The sequence below is a fragment of the Caloenas nicobarica genome, chromosome 12 (assembly GCF_036013445.1).
Source record: "Caloenas nicobarica isolate bCalNic1 chromosome 12, bCalNic1.hap1, whole genome shotgun sequence".
NCBI lineage: Eukaryota > Metazoa > Chordata > Aves > Columbiformes > Columbidae > Caloenas > Caloenas nicobarica.
This window is the reverse complement of record NC_088256.1, coordinates 5,816,418-5,831,601: the sequence shown is the minus strand read 5'-3', so window position 1 is coordinate 5,831,601 and position 15,184 is coordinate 5,816,418.

Here is a 15,184-nt window from a genome sequence, read left to right as displayed (position 1 = left end):
CCAGTCATTTAAAAAATAATTGAAATTAATGTCAGTGCAGCCTGCATGTTCTCTGCGCATGCAGGCTTACACGGTGACTACCCATACTGCGATGAATTGAGCATGCTGTATTTCATGTTTAGAAAAATATGAAAATACATTATTTAATTCTGTTCATTCAAATTAAAGTTCAGTAAGGTGAGTGCATTCTGGCATAATTGTTTGACTATGGTGTGCAAACCTTTCTTTTGCTTTCTTTCCCTATTCATGATGTGATTTGCATAATAATTCTTTAAGTTCTGGGCTGTGAATATTATCTCATTAACATAATTACCTAATTTCTTGTTTTGTGACTTACAAGAGATAAGTAATAATAGCCTCAGCTTATTATCACATTTTCTTCTATGCTTTGTGATCACAGTAAACAGATTAGAAGTGTGATTTTTTTTTTTTTTAAGGAGGTATTATTCAAATAGCAAAATGATTATGCGACCCATTTATGCACATGCAAAATACCCAGGAGATTCCAGCTATGGGCTGCAGCATCCTTTCAGGCACCTACCTTCAGTCTTGGTGTTCATCAAGGCTTCCTCTTCATGAAGAGTTAGTTTTACTGTATTTGGACACCACAAGGTGCATTAAACACCAATTTTATCCTTTAATTTCAGGAAATTAAAACCAGATTATTAAAGGATTTTAGTCCCTGCAGAGACAAGTCTCAGGTATCAGTGCTGATACGTAGAGAAAGTGTGCTTATGTAGAAAGAAAAAAAAAAAGTGTGTTTAATTGCAGTTACAAGCTCATTAAGATCATTTCCTGTAAATATTTAACATCTAAGCTATTTGTATTGGCATCGGTAATATCCTAGAATCCAGCAAAACCACTTTTGCATATAGCGTGTTCAGTGTATTTGCAGGGTTCTCCTGTAAAGAGAGCTCCTTTTCACACAGGTCTTTAGACCCGATTTGCTATTTTTAATATATTAATCTTTGTTGTATAAATATCAATGCTAGAATATACAATAATATTTAACTGGGGAAACAAATCAGGCAATTATAGTTTTCAATTATATCTGAATATATTCTATCTTAATAAAACTTTATTTCAAACTGCTTTAGAGATTTTTATATTAAAGCTGCTGTTATGCAAGTCCATGCAAGGAGCTCCTAAGGTGGTTTAGAGAGATCTAAAACATTGTCTTTTCCTGGAAAGTATTAGTTCTATTTATGCAGACTCCCAGGAACTTAAGTATGGTTTAAGACGGGTAAGGACATTTTTAAGAACAGAAGAGAAGGCACAGAATATATTAGCTATATTGTTCTCTTCCACTCTTCAACCCAAGAAGAAAATACGATAGCAGTCAAAATCCATTTAACATAAGTCTAAAACCAGAGAAATTCTAGGGTGCTTACTCATCTGCTATATGTTTACAGTAATATTATCATTATGCTTCCACCTCGTGAGCAGGTGCTGGGTTTGGATTGGGTTGGCTGCATAAATGAACGCAGGTGGGTGAGGACAGAAGGTGGTAGGTTATTGCCCCCACGGCTTCGCTCCGCCTTCATGACCACCTAAGTTTCAATTTATCTCATCATGGCATTTTTATCTGGATCAGGTATGTTTTATTTTTGAGTACTTAGTTTATGCTTCTCATGCATGGTTCTTTAGTTCTAAGAGAAACAATTGTGAGAAGGGAAAGTTTCTGTAATTTTGTTTGCATTAAAAGAAATCATAATGTAGCAAAGCTATAGAAAGACCTCGTGAAATTTTCAGTGTCAGTTAAAAGTAAATACGGAAGAAAACTCATCAGAAAACAAAGAGGCCTATGAGCCATTTTCTTGGCCAAATTGTTTGCAGTTATTTCATGTGTACATGAGAGAATTTCATGGATATTTGACTTTTTCTGTCTGTACCAAGTCAGAAGTTTATACAAGCTGGTGAAAGGCTTCTCAGCCTTCATTACACTTTGTGGTGTAGTGAAAGAGGTGAAAAAGGAAAAGCTATAAAGGAGAAAGCATGTAATTAGTAATAGCTGGGGGTGGGATAGCACAAGTCATGTCTTAAATTGATTTTAAGCAAATTTTTATCAAAAGCCTAATCTTCCCAAAGTGTTGGAGACCCCAATAAATTTCTTTTAAAAAAATCCTTAAAAGATGGTATTGCTAAGATGGAACCACCTATGTTTCAGTCTGTGCCTGTTGCCACTCATCCTAATCTGTGTACCTTCATCTTAGTATTTTCAAGACGGTGTTTTGTGGTGGTAGAACTTCATAATGGAAAGACAAGTTCTTTCCACTAAATTCTTTAGAAGACAATCTTCGGATTTGGACTTTAAAACAAATCTTGGGAAATAATTAGACCTTTTGACCTAAGAAAGATATTTGTTATGTACTTTGGACTTACATTGTTATTGCACTGGTTTTCCTAAGCGCAAAGGGACTTCTTTCAGGAACAGTAAGATATTTCCCTCTTAAAGGGGTGAAAAGAGAGATTATTACTGAATTATTCTGTGTTGACATGGAAGCTGTCCAAAGTTACATTGGAAATTCTGGTCATTTCCTCAGATTTTCAACTCCTGTGACATTGTCACAGCCCAGAGGATATCTATCCATTGTGTCCCTTTGAATTTTTAAAACAAAAACATAGTTAATATTTTATTGCATTTCAAATCCTGCTAAACATAAAATGAACATCTTCCTTATTGTTTTGTTTGTACTGTGTCTTTTCAAACTGGGCATCAGTAAAAGGATGGAAATAGAACTCTTCTTTTCTAACATCTATAAAAAGCTTTTAATGCAACACTATCCTTAAACACATTTTTTATTTCTGGATCAGTGCAAATATTCTCATGAATGAAACAATATTTTTGAGAAAAGCTTTTCGTTTTGAGTGTGTCTAACAGAGTAAGCATAACATCTCTAGAGACTTAACTTGCTGAAATAAATATAAAAGACAGAATCAAATTTGTATAGGTCATTTTAGTCACGTATACATATACAGAGCGTCCTTAGAAATACTAATACATTTCTAATTTCCAGTTATATTGAAAATGAAACTTTTGTTATGCACACTGATGAACAAAAGGAATTGCAGAATGTTGTTACTGGTTTAAATCTTTATGGACGCTTCTGTTTGAAAACTGCATTACTATTGATACTGCAAGAGTGATTTCTTATAACAGCTTGACATGGGGTAGTATTTTCTTAAGTAATATTATTTGAAAGAGCATAAATACAGAGAAGTACAGTCTTCCTTAATACAAATAAATATATTGCACATTAATATAAGTGATTTTAAGACGTATAATCAGTTTCTTAATTCTTGGTATCAAGCCCCTTCTAACAGGGAGAATCAAAATTGCCTCAAAATGAATAATTCATTGAAGTGTCTCAAATTATATTTTGAGATTATGTGACCACGGTCTTCAGGTATCCAGCACATACAGTACATGAGAAATTGATTTTGGATTTCAGTGGATATGGATAGAAGAGACTACCTAAATTGTATCATTGCCAAAATGAGGATGAGAACATTTCTTAGACCCTGGGCTGATCCTCTGAACAGAAGTGAGGTTTTTAGACTATGTAATTGAAAAGTGATTTAATTTCTTTGACAGAGCTATACAAAATCAAAGCTTCAATTTCAAGGACAGAGGAACAAAAATCAGACACAAACCTTAACTAACCAACATATGATTTCTACAGAACACATAATCAAGCAAATCTTATTTACTTCAGCAATCTGCTACAAGAATTTTTTTTTTCCCACTGAACAAGCTCAAAGGACTGTATGATATTATGGACAGTTTGATGATACATGAAGTTGCATTAAGTAGGCATTAAGAAATAGGACAGAGCATTTTTTCATAAATCAACAAAGCAGTGTGATGTAAGTATTTTATTTAGTAACAAAGTGTGTCCTTTCTTGGATTAAAATAAGTGGTTTTGTAACAGAACACCTTTTTAGCATAACAGGATCATTAACTTGGGCAAATCATGTTGATTCAGGCATTGGGAACACAGTCTCAACAAGGATTTTAAATCACAAGGTGGAGGTCTCTTTTGGCAAGGTATCGGAACAGGAATTAAATTGCAGTTTCAATGGTACAGTAACAGGGCTTGAGCTCATGTAATTTCTTCCTTTAGTTTTGCTGTGAAAGTGAATTCCAATTGATTTGTCTATCCTCTGAGAAATTGTATGTAACAATGAATTCATACTGTTATTTTTGCTCTTATTTGGGATGGACGCATCAGAACTTGCATGTTCGGCAAGGCCTGTGTCCTACAATGCCTTAAAGATGGAAATTTTGTCTATTAAAAGTCATTAGAATTTATAAATAATAGGTGAAGAGATCTACAGACCCTCTTTCATTCACACACCTACAAAGGGCATTTTGATACTAGGAGGTCAAAAAGGAATCAAATATTTGATGTAGATATCTAATAAACCAGCTTCACAAAAATCTAAATTAAATGATAGCATCTGATTTTTACTGCAAATAGAAGTTCCAAAAACTTGTGTTAGAACTTGAGTATACTTTTTATTTTGCAGACTTTTCAAGCATTGCAGCATAGAGCTGCATATATTGGCACTTTATCTTCCAAATACCCTGTACTTTAGGACTATACTCAAATTAGGAACTCACTGTCTTTATAACCTCTTTTAAAGGCAACTTGGTGCAATGCAGAAATGGCCTCATATAAAAACAGATCTTCTCTTGACCTTTTAACATATGAATGCTTGCAGTATTTTAGCTGTATGCCAAAGTTAGCGCAGCATTGCAGAAAAAGAGGTTGCACTGCCACTGATGCCGTGCTCAGTGGGTCCTGAGGGAGGTGCTTAGTTGCCAAAATATGTTGACCTGTTTGTTCGTTGCTTGCCAGTAAAAAGATATGTGACTATGTAACTGATTTTCGGTACGTAAACTTTTCCATTTTTGCTGAGGGTGCAAGTCTCTATTTCTTCCTAGTAATTATCTCACCCCTGGGAGCAGCTGTACCAGTAGCAACGACAAGTGTGAGATTTTCCATATGTATTTATTCATGAAGTGGATAGTGTGTTTTAATGTCTTTGGCTTGTAATTATAACAGTGGGTTTTGTCCCTGCTATTTAAGCTTGGAGGAATTTATAGATTATATTTATTTAGTGACAGACACCAGGAAAAAGTTATTTGAAAATTTAAACTGTTATGGGACTTTGTATTTACTATAGTTAATAAAGTAGTTAATAGTTAATAAACCTACATGTTCTGTGTCACATAAAGCAGTTGTATGTTCAAACAGCCTCCTTCAGTTGCAATGGAGAGAACGCAATTATTTTTTTTTTCCTACTAATCATGGGGTTTTGATTTTTGTTTAGCAAATTTCTTGTATCTACTGTCCTCAAAGGGTGTTTTTTGACTGGAGCAAAGCTAAAATTTATCAAAGAGCCTACATTAATATAACAATGAAGTAGAAAACACTGCAGTAAAGAAAAACTTCCTTTTCAATTGTGATAGCATAAGCAGACCTTAGTGATGTTTTTGCGACAAGCTGAAAGCATACTTTGCGTCCCTATACAGCAAAAAACCCCAAATATGCTCCCTGAAACCATAGCTCATGTCAAAGTGAGTGATGATTGCTGGTATTCTAATATCATGTTGGGTTTCCAGTTCACCCAATTGGTTAATGGTGCATATTCCTCTAAATGCATACATTTAGTTTAGTTCAAACATATACCTATAAATTTGGATATTTCTCCAAATTCATTAGTTTGTGCAGAAAAAGACTGTTAATTGCTGGAAGACGTTTCATCACAGCAGAAAGTCAGAGTAGTTGTCGTTTTTTTGGTTATTTTTCTTTTCCCATCCCTGGTTAGTTTCCATCTTACTACAGGTTTGTAAAAATGTTTTCCCTTTAAAAAGTGTATGTGTTTTCAGGAAATTTGAGCGTGTCTCCTGAAGGAACTACTTTTCTAAAATCTTTTAAATTGTTTATGTATCAGGCTTACTTCCAACAGTGCGACAAAGCAGTTGCTTTTGTTTAGACCCAGTTCAGTCTAAGTATAAACAGACCTTGAAATAAATTATAATATTGATGGCTGTGTAAGAAACTGAAATATTGACTGTGATGTAGCTCTTTGGTCATCTTTGTTCTGTGCGAGAGTAAATGATACAGGTTCATGGTAAGGCTTTTAATAAGCAAAAGTCATTTTGTCTACCGAGTACCTTCTCCCACCTCCTTTAATGATGTAGTGAAGACTGAGAGCTAGTACCGAAGGAGAACAATTGTTTCCTCCGAAGTGTTAAGGTAAGGATTGGTTTTTCTGTGTGTCCCTACTCAGAGAGATTTATACCTGTCAGGTCAAGGACCACATATATGCTGCGAATAGCCTCTCTTTTACAAAAATAGTCTTCTGATAGAGCTGTGAGAAGAATAAAAGAAACAGAGCAAACTTGGGTCTTCCAGCCTGCTGCAGATGCAACCTAGGAAAACAAGCTCCATTTCTAAGGTGCTGAGTCTAGGAGGTGTATAGGACCAAGATAAGTAGATCTGGGAAAGAGAATGAAGGGGACAGTACAGAACACCTGGAGGAGCTATAGGAGGGGCACACATGCTCCACGTAGCAAAAAGTCTCATGCTACTGGTAGGAATGTTTTCCATCTCACCAATAATTTTAAACATAAACTTACTGGACACATATAAATGCACGTATCAAAACTCTAATGAAATGAGAGGCCTTTGATATGAAGGTTTAGGCTGGCTCTTCTCTTTGCTAAGTTGTCCCATGAAGACAGAGTTTACTGTGCTTTGGAACAGTTTATCAGAAACAACATGCTATTTGAGAGTCCCCATGTTTGTGTGGCAGATCTGGAGCAGGAATTAGATTCCAAAGTGTGTCCTTTTTCAGCAGATCAGAAAAAAATATTTTCTTGAATATAGGGGCATAAGCCATCATCTGTGGCATCCTATTAGACTTCGACAAGTTGCAGAATCTCAAAGTTGTCAGTTTGTTTGCTGTGGGTATATGTACTTGCCTTTCTCAGACTGATGTTTGGTGATCTTGTAAAACAATTACCAAGCACATTGAATCTAAAAATACTAATAGAAAATAAACTGGTTTAGTTATATCTACCATGAGATCACAGCATTTTTCATAGAATCATAGAATACCAGGTTGGAAGGGACCTCGAGGATCATTTGGTCCAAACTTTCCCAGCAAAAGCTCAGTCTGGACAAGCTGGCCCAGCACCCTGTCCAGCTGAACCTTAAGAGTGTCCAACGCTGAGGAACCCACCACTTCTCTGAGCAGGTTATTCCTACAGCTGATTGCTCGCATTGTGAAAAATTTTCTTCTGGTGGAAAATTGAAATCTCCCCAGGAGTAACTTGTACCCATTACCCCTCGTCTTTTCCTTGTGACACCTTGTATGAAGTCTTTGTAGTCACCCTTTAAATGCTGGAGCATGGTGATAAGGTCTCCCTTAAGCCTTTTCTGAAGGCTAAACAAGCCCAGTTCTCTCAGCCTTTCCTCCTGTGGTGGCTTCCCAGTCCTTTGATCATCTCAGCGGCCCTTCTCTGGACCCTCTCCAGCCTGTCCACATCTTTTTTTTGTATAGCAGGGACCAAAACTGCACACAGTATTCCAGGTTTGGCCTGACAAGCGTGGAGTAGAGCAGGATAATTACTTGTTTCTGCTGGTTATGCTCTTGTTGATGCAACTCAGCATCCTGTTGGCTTTCTTTGCTGCAGCAGCACACTGCTCACTCGTATTGACCTGGTATTGAGCATGATGAGGCTGATGAGAGGTCCGGAGCACAAGACTTACGAGGAGCTGTTGAGAGAGCTGGGGCTGTTTAGCCTGCAGAAAAGGAGGCTGAGGGGAGACCTTATCACTCTCCACAACTACCTAAAAGGGAGTTGGAGCATGGAGGGGGTTGGTCTCTTCTCCCAAGTAGCAAGTGATAGGACAAGAGGAAATGGCCTCAAGTTGTGCCAGGAGAGGTTTAGATTGGATATTAGGAAAAATTTCTTCATGGAAGGGGTTGTCGGTCATTGGAACAGGCTGCCCAGGGAAGTGGTGGAGTCACCACCCCTAGAGGGGTTTAAAAGGCATTTAGATGAGGTTCTTAGGGACGTGGTTTAGTGACAGAGTTAGGTTATGGGTGGACTCAATGATCCTGAGGGTCTTTTACAACTGAAATGATTCTATGATTAATTCTATTCTACGATTTCTTCCTGCATTACTAAATTAAAGTAGTTCCACTGTTTATTTCCCATTTTTTACCCTTGGATGTTCTAAGGTTAGATTAACACCTACTATCTTTCTGAGATTTAATTTACATTAATTTAATGTTGGTGGATATTGGTAAATATTAATCACAGCATCAAATCTAGCAATCAATATTTCCTGGAAAATAGACAATCAATTATTGCTTTAATTTGTATCAATGTAAGAAGTGTTTTTGCAATTTTTATAGTATTCTGGTGGTGGAATTCTACCTAGCATGCTCATGAGTTCAAATAGTAGTCATTATTCAAATAGGATTCTTCTTCCCATACTAGTGTTAACTATTAAGCATGGATGAATCATGTTTTCAGTTACTACAACACAGTTGTAACTCAGTGCACTCTGTTTAAATTGAAGTTACGCTACAGTTAAATTTGGACTTAAGTGATAAACATCTACATTTTCAGCACCTATTTGTGGGCGAGCTAACTAAATTTACCTCTTTTATGCCAAAGAATTTCATTAAACTGAGGTGGGAATTTTGTTTATTTTACCTTTTATGTCCATTTTATTCAGTGGATTAGGCAGTCATCCTTGTAATTGAATTATGAACTTCATCCTGTCTCCAAATGAAGTCTGTGTTGCCAATTACTAAAGCAACCTAAGGGCCGCTAGATATAATGACTCACTTGAAATGGTTTGGATGTGGATTCCAATTCAGATAAGCAGCCAGTATTTAATATTTGAAGCTTATCTTGAATGCTCTGGGTCTGGAAAACTAAGCTGTTGTCAGAATTCTTTAAAGATTTCTTGTGCCTCTGAAAGTACATCTTTAGGTCTCGTTGAAAACAATAAAGAAAAAGAATAATTAACAGACTAAACTCTTAAATATTTTTTTTCATATCTCAGCAGTGTTTAACAGAAAGCGTAGATTAATTCCAAATCATTCATTCTTAAGTGTTGAAATTCAAGATTCAGTTATTTGTCATGTTCTCAAAAATTTTAGAATATCACTTGTGCAAATAGAATATCTTTTCCTTACCATTTGAACATTTTACCACACTATAGAAGAAGAAACAGTTCCAATAATTGTGGATTTATATTTTGTAAATTGAAGATAAAAGGGCAACCTAGAGTAAAATAAAATAAGCAGGTATATCTATTATGAATATATGTAGACATGCAAATTAAGTTCACAGTTAACTGTATATTTGTGTCAGGTGTAATTACAGTATGTCAAAACAATCTTTTTTTAACCAGTTTGTGGAGAGCTTGGAATGATTCTTTTAGATGCAATTACACTGTTTTCTAGATTTGTTACATTGTCTGTATTTGTCAATTAATACCCGAGTAGCTGGCTATCTGATTCTGTTAAACTATATATATTTGTGCATTTTGGGATAAATTGAAATATAACTGTTATTTCTTAAGCAGACACAATTAACATGTGTTATACAGGCAGATAATAGATTAGAGAATGTTCACCTCATGTAGCTGACAAATGTGTTTGTTCCAGGAAGGCTGGGATGGAATTACATACACTATTTCACTTAAATGTTCCAACAGGCAATTAATAAGTTTCCCAGGGCTTTTTCCATTAAAACATGTTGGGTCAGTCTGTAAAGTGATTTATTTAACATCCTTGAAATATTTTAGTCAAACTTCTAAAACAGGTATCGTAAGCTCTGTACGTTTTCCTAGTAGCTATTATAAACAGTTATCACCCTGAAAAGATATTGCCAAAGATAAGTGCAGTGTCCATCACTACAGTGGCCGCAGTAGCAAAAGCAATATTTTCGTGTAAGAATTAGTGGGTTTATAATTCAGAGATTTTATATCTGTATGTGTTACCAGCTCATTATGTCAGAATTATTTTTCCTCACGGTTCATAGCCCTGGAATCCAAAGGGATGAACTTCTCCCTAGCTTTATGCTGTATGATATTGAAATGTTTATTTTAAGAACTACAGATTTCCCAGAAAACCTAAATTTGTGAAATATGCTATATAATGATAGCAACTAATCATTCTAATTGGCAAACGAATGTATTGGCAGTACAGAACAATATAGAAAGCTTTTACTGCTGGTTGGTTGGTTGGTTTGTTTGTTTTTAAAAGGGCCTTATTCTACCATTTGGATCTGATTGGGAGGAGTTTTATCCTCTGAGTATCTGTCCTCAGAAGAGGGAGCAGAGGTCTTCACTTAGGCTGTGCAGTTCACCATGTCTTTTTTTTTAATTCCGAGTAGTTTAGTGTCACAAATTAGTATAACTGGATCTCTAGCAGGATGACTAATCTCACTCTCTTTTTAAAGTATCTGTTACTTCGTAAGAGTGAAAGAATGAAAACAGGATAAAGCCCATAGCCAAACAATTTTTTACCATCTGTTTGATTTATGTCTACTTTAAACTGTGTGTATCACGGAAAGAAACCTGTTTTCTGTCTTGAAAAAGATGATATTCAACATCCCTCAGCAGCTAATTTTTAGCACTTAGAGGTTCCCTTGGGCTGCTGTCAGCTACAACTTATTGCATAGGTACTTTTCACTAAACTCATTATAAAGTGATTAGCCTCAAGGAAGACAGTGCGATGCTACAGCCTGCTCTCATTAAGTGCTGTCTTGCAGCTGAACTGTGTTGTCAAACTTCATCAAATGGTGAGTGTAGAAAAAGTCACGAGATTAAACAGATAGTATGTTAATAAGCTTAGACATGGCAGCACTCTACAGGTGTTTGTAAGAATAAGTGTTGCTAAGGCATGGAACTTGGTTTTTTTCCACCAGGTTTTCATTTACTGAGTTGTATTATGGTAAGAACAGACAGTGACAAACCTTCGGCCAGGTGACTAATGCTATTTGTTTTTCATTACTTGTTACATAACATTTGGTGTTGGTTGGTTGTGGGTTTGTTGTTGTTGTTGTTTTGTGTGGGTTTTTTTTTTTTAAATAAAATTTTTATTTCGTGAGTAGAAAATTTCCTCATTAATACTTTGCCACAATACGGTAGGTTGTGAGAGATGTCTTTGGACCAGGAAAGTTTGTCACGTGACAGCGGATCTGGTGCAAGTTACTCAATTATTTCTGAAGAAACAGGAATGCAGTAACACCATCAGTACAGCCCAAACTCTTGAAATAATCACTTAAAGACAAATGGCACAGGTGTTTGGTTAAGAAGCATCAATACTTCTGGAAACAAAGTCCTTAGAAACGGAGTCGTCGTCTTTAGAACAGTGAGTGAGAACCTGTAAAGGACTTTCTGACCTTTTAACCAAGGCAAGCCTGTTCCTTGTGGGAACAGAAGCAGTTTTTTGTAACGTAGGCATTTAGACATGAATTTTGAGAACTTAGCTGTACCCAAGTATCGTCTTCATATTATGAATATTGTGAAGAGAGCAAAATCATATCAGTGCCCTCTCACTCCTGTTTGGGGAAGCTGCTGTCAGGAAAGAGATGAAAGCAAAAAAGGCAGCAGGGATAAAACCTTCCAGGTGCAAGAAAAAGCCTATCAGCATCTAAAGTGTATCTTACTAGGGACTGAAAGGGACCTTTGTCCCGATCACTGAAGGAGTTCTTTATTTAGAAAGTCTTTGAGTAAAAGGCTTTTGACAAGAGGGTGAAAGAAGTGGCTGAAGAGCCGGGTCATAGCAATAGAAGCGAAGACTGTTTCACATCAGGCTTTCGGGTACTAATGAGGGGCTTGAGAGAGCACTTTGTGGTTGCGTTTCTACTACCCAGGCAGCAACAACTGTGCAGGTTCTGCTTCTGTTTCGAGTTTTGGTCTACACTGAGGATTTTAAAAAATAACCAATTAACTTCAGTGCAATATACTTTTTTCACCATGTGTGAGGCTGGTGAGGCCATAAGAACAGCACTTAAGGGTTTCCAGAGGACTTTCAGCCTCTACCTCTTTCAGAAACTTTAGGATTAGCCTTTCTTTTACTTTCTGGAAAAAGTAGATTTTTCTTCTCTGTATTTTGTCATGTGGTCAAAGAGTATGCCTTCATGACAGTAAATCCATGAGGCGATAGTTATTTATTTACCTGAAGAATAAAGGTGCAGAGCATAGGCTACTACGACCTGAGGAGATCCATCCCTTTGAGGGATGATTCACTCACCTTTACTTTATTTGGTTTTTTATGTACCTCACTCTTTCACCATATTCACAAGCTGCTTTTTAAGGATTGTAGCAATTTTGACGAACATCCTTATTTGAATCATAATGTTAGTGTGCCTTCACACTGTCAAATGTTTTATCATAGAAAGTGCAGTAGAAATTCCATCAAAACCATGGCACGTGAGCAGACTCTTCACGGTACCTAATGAGATATTCACTTTGCAGAGGAGAAAAGCTGAAATGTTAGTTCTGGCAGCTGGAAGGGTACAGTTAGCTCAGGATTTCCTGTAAGACAACTATTTGAGAGGGTAGAAGTTTTTGGTTAAAATGTTAAAAGCAAAGCATCCCTTTTGTTCCCCAGAGTCCCTAATTAATTAGAGTCCAGTTATTGGAGCTTGGTGGTACTTCTTAGTCCTACAACTGTGGGACCAGCTCAAAACCAGTCACTGGACAAGGGGTAGGTGACTGCTCTGGAGTGATTCCAGGTGAAGAAAGCAGCACACCTAAGAGCTCTCTGGGGAGGAAGAAAATGTACAAATCAGAGAGACAGAAAGTAACTACAGCTCTTGCTTTATTAAACAGAGCTGATATGGATCTGTCCTGATAACAAGGACTGCTATTTACAGCCGCATCATATGTCTTCAGAAGCAGAGCCAAGTTTGTAAAGCCAAGAATGTGAATCATGAGATATCTTTGTCTCAGATAAATGGCCATTAACTCCTTGCTGCTGTGTTCCGTTTATTTATTTATTTGTAACTGGAGAAAGGGTACAGTGAAGGAGTAAGATGTTGGTTTGCTTTTCGCAGAACTGTCTGGGAATGCTCTTGATGTGAGATCAGCTCTCTTGACTTGACAGCTAGCAGTATATAAATGTATACTTGGACATATCAAAGGTCATTTGCTGCTACTGTTCCGTACTCTACTTTTTCTCTAGGAAGAATCCTTAAAAATAGCTGAAATATTTATGCCATTGGTAGCGGTCGTGTCAAATGTCTAGTGAGTTATTTTGTGAATATATGAAAAGAAGATACATCCTAATATGTATGTTCATACAGTACAACTAGCATCAAATTGATATGTCTGAAAACCTAAGGCTTTTATTTTGCTGATTTGGTCAGTATTTATCCTGACAACAGAAGAAATGGTTTCTCAGCTTTGTAATACAGTTCTTTTCGTGCAGCAGGAAGAAGATAGATATTAAAACATTACAGAGAAAAAGAGAAGAACTAGTCATTCAATATATGTCACTACAGCTTATTCAGTGTGAGTGACTGTGAGGTGTCTGGTCTACCCACATACCAAGAAACAGTGCTAACAGCACCGCACATTTCCAGATTAATACTCCACTTAATGTAGCTCTTTGTCATAAGAAGTTGCGTTAAGATTTGTTTAGTTTTATCTCTGAAATTATGACAACTAAGTGTTGCAGAATTTTCCCCTGTAAGTCTTTTATCCTTTTCACACAAGCCAGAGTTCAGGAACAAAAGATCTGAAATAAAATATTCATTTCTTATTCAGTTTTAGACAAGGTAGAGCTTGCCTTCCCATTAATTGCTTTAGCAGGCCTTCCCAACTTCTTAAATTTTGGTTCAAGATCTTGAAGACCACAAAGAATAATGGCTATTTGGACAATGAAGTAGAAATAAACCTTTGTCTTTCTTCTGTGTGTAGATATCTTAATAATTTTGAGAGGTTTTTTTAACTAGATGAAGTGGTTAGGGAGGTGGTTTTTTTGTGGTGGTGTGGGGTTTTTTGTTTGTTTGTTGTTGTTTGGGGTTTTTTGGTTGTGTTTTTTTTTTTTTTAATTGTGATTTGTGGGTTTGTCTTTTTTTTTTTTTTTTTTTTCCCAGATGGAGGTCAAATGACCTAATTTTAATTGGCAATGCTTGCAGTGTAGTTGTGTCTAAATAATGTGACTGCCTTAATAAAATTTAACTAGGTTGGCAGTTTTCATCTCTGATGTTATATGTCACCTTGTAAGTCTCTAATGTAGCTACAAGAGCATACTTATTCAAGTAAATTTTAATTTACTGATCTTTAAGATTGGAACAGTATCCTTGAACAGTATATTAAGAAAGAAATGTTAATATACTGCTTTTTAAAATTCTTCCACTCTCTACATTTTAAAGTCCAAACTTTACATATTTCTAATTTGCTAGTTTGCCTATATCAGACATTTTCACTCCACTGATGTGTAGTTTAAGAATTATAATTCTTTCCCATCTCACCTTTTTCCTTTGGGTATGTTGTTGCCTTTTAACACTTCTTTGGCATCTTCTAATTATATTGGGATCAAACAAAAGTGTTAGGATGACAGACACTACTATAAGAAAATGCATGAGTTTTATAAAGAAAATATTAACAAAACATTTCAAGCAAATGCAAATATCTTCCTACTGTGCCATTCTACCCATCTAGGCCTGAAGAACTGTTTGAGCTCATTCCATATCTCAGGCTAGCTTGTGAAGTGTGGACCATCTGTCGCCTTAGCTTTACATCATTAGTCATTTATTTCTATTCAGATAATGCCTAACAGATGTTTCTCTTTTTTCTTTTTTTTTCCAGACCATTTCTTCAAGATCTTTAGCATAGAATAATAGTTATTTTTTAAGGTATCTATGTGCAATATTCAATATCTCTTTAAACCTGAACAGTTCTAACAACTTAACATAGGTTTGCGCTCCATCCTTTCCTTGTTTCCAGTGCCATAAGAAAAATAAATATTTGTAGATTTTTAAAAAGTGAATTTTATTTCTAAGGCTTTCACCCACTCTTGTCAATGTGGCAGATGATGACATCATTATTCACACAATGGCTAATCGAAATATCACTAAAAATTAAATTACCTCCACGATGATTCTTTTCTTCCCTTGGTCTGTCTTGCCTTC